Source organism: Ixodes scapularis, unplaced genomic scaffold (genome assembly GCF_016920785.2).
Source record: "Ixodes scapularis isolate PalLabHiFi unplaced genomic scaffold, ASM1692078v2 PGA_scaffold2__306_contigs__length_199485367, whole genome shotgun sequence".
Taxonomy (NCBI): domain Eukaryota; kingdom Metazoa; phylum Arthropoda; class Arachnida; order Ixodida; family Ixodidae; genus Ixodes; species Ixodes scapularis.
Window position 1 is genome coordinate 125,032,375 of NW_024609857.1, and position 8,414 is coordinate 125,040,788.

At 49.2% G+C, this 8,414-nt stretch overlaps 1 pseudogene; it reads right to left on the reverse strand.

Moving 5' to 3' along the window:
• Positions 1–285: 285 nt before the first annotated feature.
• On the reverse strand, positions 286–1,151 carry LOC120838836 (annotated as a pseudogene).
• Between the last annotated feature and the right edge of the window lie 7,263 nt (positions 1,152–8,414).

Below are 8,414 nucleotides of genomic sequence, written 5' to 3' on the forward strand. Positions count from 1 at the left end.
ATTTCCCTCTCCGCAGCAAGCTTTTCCCTCTTTAGAGTTTGATACTCTATGCGCATGGCGTCGAATTTCCTTTCCATCTCCTTGCGGAGCTTATCCAATTCCGTTTCCTTCTTGTCAGTTTCTTGCTTTCGGAGTGCTTGCGCATATCCCTCCTTGGGTTCTTGGCATGGCAGAGTTGCAGTGAAGTCTGTCTTCTTTGGTAAGGTTCCTTCTCTCGCTTCTCGTGGCGTCTGAAATTCCACGTATCTTTGCTTGCATTCCCTGCAGGCGGTGTAGTGCTGACCATCACATATGAGACAGCGAGGAGTGCACGTGTATTCCGTTCTTACACCTCTGACTCTTGGTGGGTGTTCGTGAAATTCCCCACAGTTCGGGCACCTTCCGTTGTCCTTCTGGGGGCATACGTCCATTCTGTGCCCTAATCTCCTGCATTTCATGCATGCTCTCTTGGTTTCTCGGTAGATGTGGAAGGGGAACACTCCTCCGAAGAACTTAATGTACGCGGGGAGCTTGCTTGTTCCCAAGGTAATCAGGATCGATCTTCCCATACGTTTCACGTCTACGATCACCGTGTGCTTGTTGCAGTTGACCATGTGATTCAACAGTTCGGCTTCGTCGACTACATCCGTCGGGTAGTACACGTTAGTCAGTACTATTCGCTGAAATTCGCCCGGGATGGCTCCATGTCCATGGACTTCTATCTTCTTGTTGTTGCTTATGATCTCCTTGATCTCGACGTACCTGCCTGCTCGCTCAGAGTTGTCCGTGCGAATGGAGATTGTGTTGCTTGTGCTGTTTATATATAGGCTGTCTTCCGCGAAAGCTTCCGCAACCTGCACTCCTACAGCTTTAGCGATTTCGCCTAAAAGATGTCCTCTCGAGAGGCCGTTGACGTTTAGTTCACGTACCCTCAGTATGATCGTGTGAGTTCGGCTATCCTTTTTAGCCGCCGCGGTGAACTCCTTCTTCAGCTTGCGGTTGTACTTTCGACTCCTGGCAGTTTGCCATCCCGCCGCTTTAGCGGCGTTGTCCGCATCCACTTCTTCCTTTTTTTGCTTCGCTAGGTCCTCAAGATACCGGCGATTATTCTCGTCGTGCATTCTAGAACGATCTTCGTCTCTAGCCATATCCTCGTCCTGTTGCGGCTGCATAGCGGCGTTCGGCCTGGGCGTTAGGCCTAGCTCCCACCGGTTTCTTCACTCGTTTGTGCGATATAAATCAATCGATAAAACTTTCCTGTCGTCTCCGAATATTTCAAAGAGACATGCGTTTCTCACCCAGAAGCTCAGAGGATATTCTGGCCCAGCAGTCCGTCCGTGCCAAGGCGTCTTCCACGTCGAAAACACGGAGCGCCCAAAAACACGACCGCACTCGTCCAATCCAGCCTCGGCTATCCGTGCTTGAGCGAAGAAGACTTTCGCGCAAGAGCGACCTCACCGACCACGGACGCCAACATGGAGCATAAAGCAAACAAAGGAGCACGTACGGCACCGAGTTCGCGCTCAAGCTTGTGTATCGTCGGTATAGAGAGCCTAGATTTAAGAGAGCGGGCAACTGCTTCATCGGAGTCACGTGGTTTGTAGCCCGCGTTTGCACAACGAACTGCAGCATGCAAGGAGTCGAAACTTAAAAGCGTTCACATTTTCCTCGCTACACTGGCCACGCGACAACCAAATGCAGGCGTACTTGCACCAATCTGCCCAGGAGGTGTCTGCCATTAATTTTTAAAATGCTCTCAAATGGTGCAGTTGCCCCCTCTCTTAAATCTAGACTCTCTCCGTCATCTCCGCCAGTACGTTGTCGCTGGCGCTCCGAACGCCCCTATCGGCATACCACGCCGGCTTCTACGCTTGCGACGCGGTAAAGCCACTTCCCAGATAAGGAAGGGGGTGCAAACGGCGTTGCAGAGGCCGCCACCGGCGGCCTTTCTAGCATCGTCTGCGGCCCGTTCTGGGTGGCTGCTCTGCCGAGGCAGCAAAGTGCAGCGGTCTGAGACTTAGTAAACTTTCCGGATTTTATTATCTTTTTTAGATTATCACAAAATTCCTATTTGGTATATCCGCGAGAGTTGCTCAATTTCCTTCACTAAAACAGGCACAAATGCATTCAAAAAGTGCAAACGGGAACGGGAAATCGTGATCGCTTCGATGTGACCGCTATTTCGACATAACCGACTTCGTTATAACTGGTCGTACTACAAAGGGGACTTATAAAATTAAAAGCGCAACCAAAGACAAGGACAGAAAGGACGGGGAACAGAACACGCGCTCTTCCTGTTCGGCTTTTTTTTTTTTAGTCCTGCCTTTGCTAGCGCTTTTAATTTTAAAAGTCATGAACCAACTCGCCCGCTTCGCCACTTTAGTAGAAAGGGGAGCGCTACGCCGGAAATATTTTATGATTTGTGGGTAAAATACATCGTAAAATTTGTCTAATAAGACTTTCTTTTTATGTAGCAGTCTTTATAGTATTCACCAGCGTTCAGTTCGGAAAGAGTAGATAGCACGAGGGAGAAACAGTATTTTGTACCCTAGTAGACTTCTTTAATGCATTTATTTTGGCTTCCGCAACACCCAGCGATCGGATCTGATTATTGTTGTGCAAGAAACCAATAATTCAGTACGTTTAGGAGGGCAGAAACAAAAATATACAAAACAAGAATAAAAAATAAGAAAACCGGAAGCGCGGAAGCGCGGAAGGGTCCGCCGATAGTGAGCGGTAGTCAGCTTGTTGGCAAACAAACACCTGTAAATAAGAAATAAAGTATATGATGGCGCATTCTTTATTTATTTTTACTAGGAACCGCAGCATTGCTGCTTGATAGGGGGATCGGTGGTCGAGTGAGGTAGCGCACGCCAGCTCGGAGTACGTGAAGTGAAAGCTCGCGCTGAAGAACCCAGGTATAGGGAGTATTCACTGGACGCCATATTTGTAGGTGCTGTTTAGAGCGCATGCACAGAACGAGCTCACATCAATTGGCGGAACAGGTGCCCGCGGCGTCAGTCTGTTCTCTCCGAGGTCGATAACGGCACCGTATTCACACAGAAAGTCCATGCCGAGATTGACGTCTCTGGCACTGTCTTGTTGAACGACGTATTTCACAGGGCACGTCTCGCCGTGAATCTTAACTCGGGCAGTGCACCTTCCAACAGGCGTATTAAGGTGTCCCCTGTCGGTTCGAATTTGTGAACCACCCCAGGGTGTCAAAACTTTTCGCAGGCGGCGAAAGAATCTCCCACTCAAGACTGAGCAGTCTGCTCCGGTGTGCACGAGGACCCATGCGTCGTGGCCGTCGATAACTACCTTTAGGTTGCTGCGCACTATTGGAGGAGTGTCGTGCTGATGCACGTCGTCGGTCGAGCGGGTGGCCTCCGGCATTTTTGGAGGCTCTTAAACTCGTTCGTCTTTGGCAACGCCACCTCCTAGCTTTGCCGCACTTAGTTTTCCTGGCGACGCAGAGGGGACAAGCTCTCTCGGCGGGACCGACGAAGTGACGATGCCGGGCGTCGTGGTATTGGGGAGCTGGATCCCCGGGAACGACCCGGCACTGAAGACGGCGGACGTCGAAGGTACTCCTCGATGTCCCTTGGTCGTTCTCCAATGCAGGGCCGAGGGTCGTTCGGCGAAAAATTTCTCAGTTCCATCTGGCGGAAGCTGCACCGTCGGTACACGTGGCCGGCCTTCCCGCAGTGGTGGCATATAGGGCGTTGGTCAGCCGTTCGCCACACGTCGGTCTTCCGGAGTGCATGGGGCTCCTGGCAGGCGTGCTGGACCTGGACGTCGTGGCATCGGTAGTACTGTGGCGCAGGAGACTGACGTCGGGGCGGCGCGACGTAGGTGAAAGGTGGAGGCGGTGCACGGCCCTCGGGCCATTGCGGCGTAAGTTAGCATTGGTTTCTCGGGGACTGCCACGCTGACGGCAGCCTCTGGCTGGATGGCTCTCTGGACTTCTTCTCGCACAACCTCGGCGATGAAGATCAAGGTGGGGCGATCAGCGGCGTATGAATTTTACGGAGCTCTTCCCGGACGATGACGCGGACAATTTTTCGAAGGTTGTCAGCGGCGATGCAGCCCTGGTCGAATCGGGAAGATGCCAGAGTCTAAGCAACAGGCGTGACGGCGAGTCGGTTGCAGTGGCTGGTTTGGATCGACAGGGCATGCTCGATGTTAGTTGCTTCGGCAACGAATTCATCGACAGTAGTTGGTGAATGGCGAACAATGCCGCCGAAGATGTCGCTCTTTACGCCTCTCATCAGGACGCGCAGCTTCTTTTCGGTGGACTGAGGGTCGGCGCGGCTGCTCAGGTGGAAGACGTCTTCAACGAAGCTGGTCACCGTTTCGTTGGGACCTTGAGTCCTTATTTGCAGGAGGTCTTCCGCTCGTTGTCGTCGTGTCTGGTTCGTGAATGTCTCCTTCAGGACTCCGATACAGGTGTCCCACGACGTAAGTGAAGCCTCGTGGTTCTAGAACCACTGCCTCGCGGTACCCTCCGAAGAGAAGTAGAGGTTTTGGAGGCGCTGCTCAGTGGTTTATTCATTATGGCGAGCTAAACGTTCATAGTGCAAGACCAGTCCTCCACGTCCTCGTGGGTCTCGCCATGGAAGGTCGTCGGGGTTCGCTGGGCGACGGGCAGGTAGACGACGACGGCGGCGGTCGGGGTCTGCGACGACTTATGGTTCATCGTCGGCCTCGTTGGCTGCTTGGTCTTGGTTGGCAGTAATCCGTATTCCAGGTGTAGGCCTTAGGTGCGGCGACTTACTTGGGTCTCGGTAGTGTATTCGTTGGGTCTTCGTGAGATTGGTGTCGGGGTTGTACTGCGGGCCCTCGGAGGGGTGCGCTGCAAGGACATGCGTTACCCTGCACCTCCACCAAAATGTCACGAATGACGAGGTAACGAAAGAAAGAATAACCGGAGAAACTAAAGCGTTTAATGGGGCGAACTTGGGAGCCTGGGAGTGGCAGCTGCATTGCTCAAACTTGAGCTATTACTCTATTTTCACCGGTATAGCCTTGTGTCTGAAGCAAGAAATACTGGGTAGGCCAGGAAGCCGTGATCGCGTAACATGCAAGCACGGTGGAGGCTGCGGCCTGGCGGGCCAACCGGAACGTGACTACGTATTGCCGGAGTGCGCTTTTAGTGAGAAAAAGTATCACGCTTTTTGCAGAGTCATGCTTCATTATGTGTGCGTTGCGCTATACGTAGCTTATATCGAAGCCGTCGGCACGCAATGTGGGGTTTATTGTTCACCCGTTGCCAACTTACACCAAGGCAGGTATAATCTTGTTTCTCACTCTACTGGCGCCACCTGGCAGTTACCGGCAGGCTATACTATCACAAAAAAAAATTAAGCAGCAAAAAAAAATCTTGACGCTGAAAAGTCAAAGCAACCGTCCTCACACAAACACTAAGGGCCCATATATAGTGCGACGATAATTCCGAACAATTACAAAAAACAAAATACATCATCGATTAAAGGTTTAACTAATTCGTGCTACAAAACGGGATGCCGAACGAAAGAGATTTTTATTTTTGCTAGGCCGCTTTACCCTGCAATGTGGTTCAATGGCAGCAGCGGCATATCCTCGGGGCGATGAGAAGTCGTCAGTCTGAACTCGTCGTTCCGTCACTCGGAGAAATGACATCACACACCACACAGAAACACACAAACCTCACGCCGAACGGGGAAACGAACTTGAATACTCTTGCGTCTATGTGTAGTGAGAATATGAAGGCTCTTCTGAGTTTCTGATGTTCCGTGCAACGAAATGACCACCTCGACATGCAAAGCAGAAAGCAAGACGGACTTGATCACATCTGTGAGCGATCATCGAGACGGGCGTCTCGATGGAGAAGAATTTCACGAAGTCAGGAAAACTTTTCCAAAAATAGGGAACATTTAGGCGTCCAATGAAAGAGGGAGAAACGTGAAACGCCCGTCACCTTGCGCTACAGGCGGTCGCCCTGTGTCCGGAGGCCCAATTCCCAAACGTCTATCGTCTCCTCAAGATCCTAGCGACTCTGCACGTAACAACGACGGAAGCTGAGCCCTCTTTTTCTTCACTATGACGGTTGAAAACATACCTGAGAGCGTCCACTTCGAACCAGCGACTCTCGGTCTAATGATTTTGAGTGTTCACCGCGACACTGACGTTGAAGCGGTGGACATCCTGAATATTCTTTGCCGTGACACAAGGTGTGCGTGAGGGCAGCGGCACTCGTTGCTTACAGTGCAATTGTTTTTACAATTCATTTAATATTCCTTGCACCACTGGCATTGTTTTATATTATCACTATGTGTGTGTTTTATTGTGTCCACTTTAGTTTTTAATTAAGTATTTCAGTGAGAATAGTTTGTTATACTTTGCCTTGAAATTCGAGCATTTTGCTCGAATTTCAAAATGCTCGAACAGATAATTGGGAAGCACATCACTAGTTTTCTAGACCAACATCAAATACTAAGTCCGCACCAACACGGATTTAGAGGGGGCTACTCCACAACCACACAGCTCTTACTATCCATGATTTTGCTTTCCGCGCTCAATAAAAACAAACAGGTGGATGTTATATTTTTAGATCTGGCTAAGGCTTTTGATGTTGTCTCGCATACTAAGCTGCTACAGAAGCTTCATACTATATTAAAAAAATCACCAAATCCTAAATTGGCTACGCGTATTTCTGACAAATAGGCTGCAAGTTGTTTCCTTTTGTGGTTCTGCTTCAAATAGATGCATTGTCACATCCTGTGTACCGCAGGTTCTAGTCTCTCACCGCTATTATTTTTACTGTTTATTAATCACTTATGCTTCAATATTGATGTAAATATCAAATTGTTTGCTGATGATTTTATTCTATATAGCATCATTGATTCCCCTGATGACCAGCTCAAACTAAACATGTGTGTTTCTAAAGTTGCCTCCTGGTGCAGAACTTGGCAAATAATTTTTGAACCCCGCCAAGTGTGTAAGTATGTCCATAACACTAAAGAAACAGACTTACCCTTTTAGCTACATTGTAGACGGACATACACTTAACAACGTCTCAGAGTACAAGTATTTGGGAATTACCATTTTGTATAACTTGTTCTGGAACTCCCACATTGCTTCTGTTACGTCCAAAGCTACGAGCAAACTCTGGCAACTAAAACGATCACTTAAATTCGGAACCTCTGAAGTTAAATTACTAGCATATAAAACGTTAATTAGGCTAACACTGGAATACGCACGCGTCGTCTGGGACACCTACGCAGTAGTCAATATAGAAAAATTGGAAATGGTGCAGAGAAAGGCTTTAAGATTTATTTTTAATAAATATAGGCGGTGCGATTCGCCGACATCATTAATTAAACAAACAGACCTGACTCCTCACTCCCACCGCGCGATAACTGACAGACTGAAAACTCTCTTTCAGATCATCACGGTCAGTCTTCACATCAACACAGACAACATGTTTAGCTTCTCTACCAGAACTAACACTAGAGCTTTACACCCAAGATACATAAACAATTTCCAGGTCTGCATAAATCGCTTTAAAAATTCATTTTTTCCACGAACTATATTCGATTGGAATAACCTTCACCCCTGCATCACTAATTCAGATTCACTTGAAAACTTCCTGCGCCGGCTGGCCGCCTGATAGCAAGCGACTTGCTCATTATGTCGAAATGTATTCATTTATATATATTTTTGTAACCCTCTCCTACGAAGCCCCAATGTTTGGGCTAGTAGAATTGTGAAATAAATAAATAAATACAAATAAATTGCCATCCTTCAGCCCACAAACGTTTCGAAATATCCGTTCTATATGTAATATCTGAGACCAAGTTCCGTATCCAATCAAATAGGCATGAATGAAGAAATGTTTACTACTTTATTTATTTGAGAATTTTCTACCCCAGAAACATTCCTCCCGAAAGCATATAAGTTGGAGAAAGTCTGCGTTCCCCCTTTGTTCCGTGCTCTGTGCGAGACAGACGCGGGAGCAGGGTAGCGAGTGGGCCGGGGGAGGGCGGGAGTGGGGTGAGTTTTGGCATTTAAGGGGAGGGGGAATTCGACCCCCGAACCCCCCCCCCCCCCCTTGCCTACGCCATTGGAGCGCGAGGATCTGGTAGCACAGAGCATTTCTCGGGGACCCTGTGATCAGCGCGCAGCTTTTGCAACGGCGATGACCCGAAACACGGTTTTCAAACCCGACGACAAAAGAAGCAGAAGCCCGAGGAACGCGAGAAGCACAAGCGGACCTTCCATCGCTTGGAACAAGTGTGTTTCGGCGTCTCGCCGCAGCGGGGCGCCCGTTACATGCCTCTCCTGTCATCCGTTGTCTGCCGCTCTACCTTTTCGCTTTCGGCGGCTGCGTCTCGTGGCGGTCTTTTAGGCTTTCTTAGTATAAAGGAGGAAGAAGAAGAAGCACCTAGTAGATG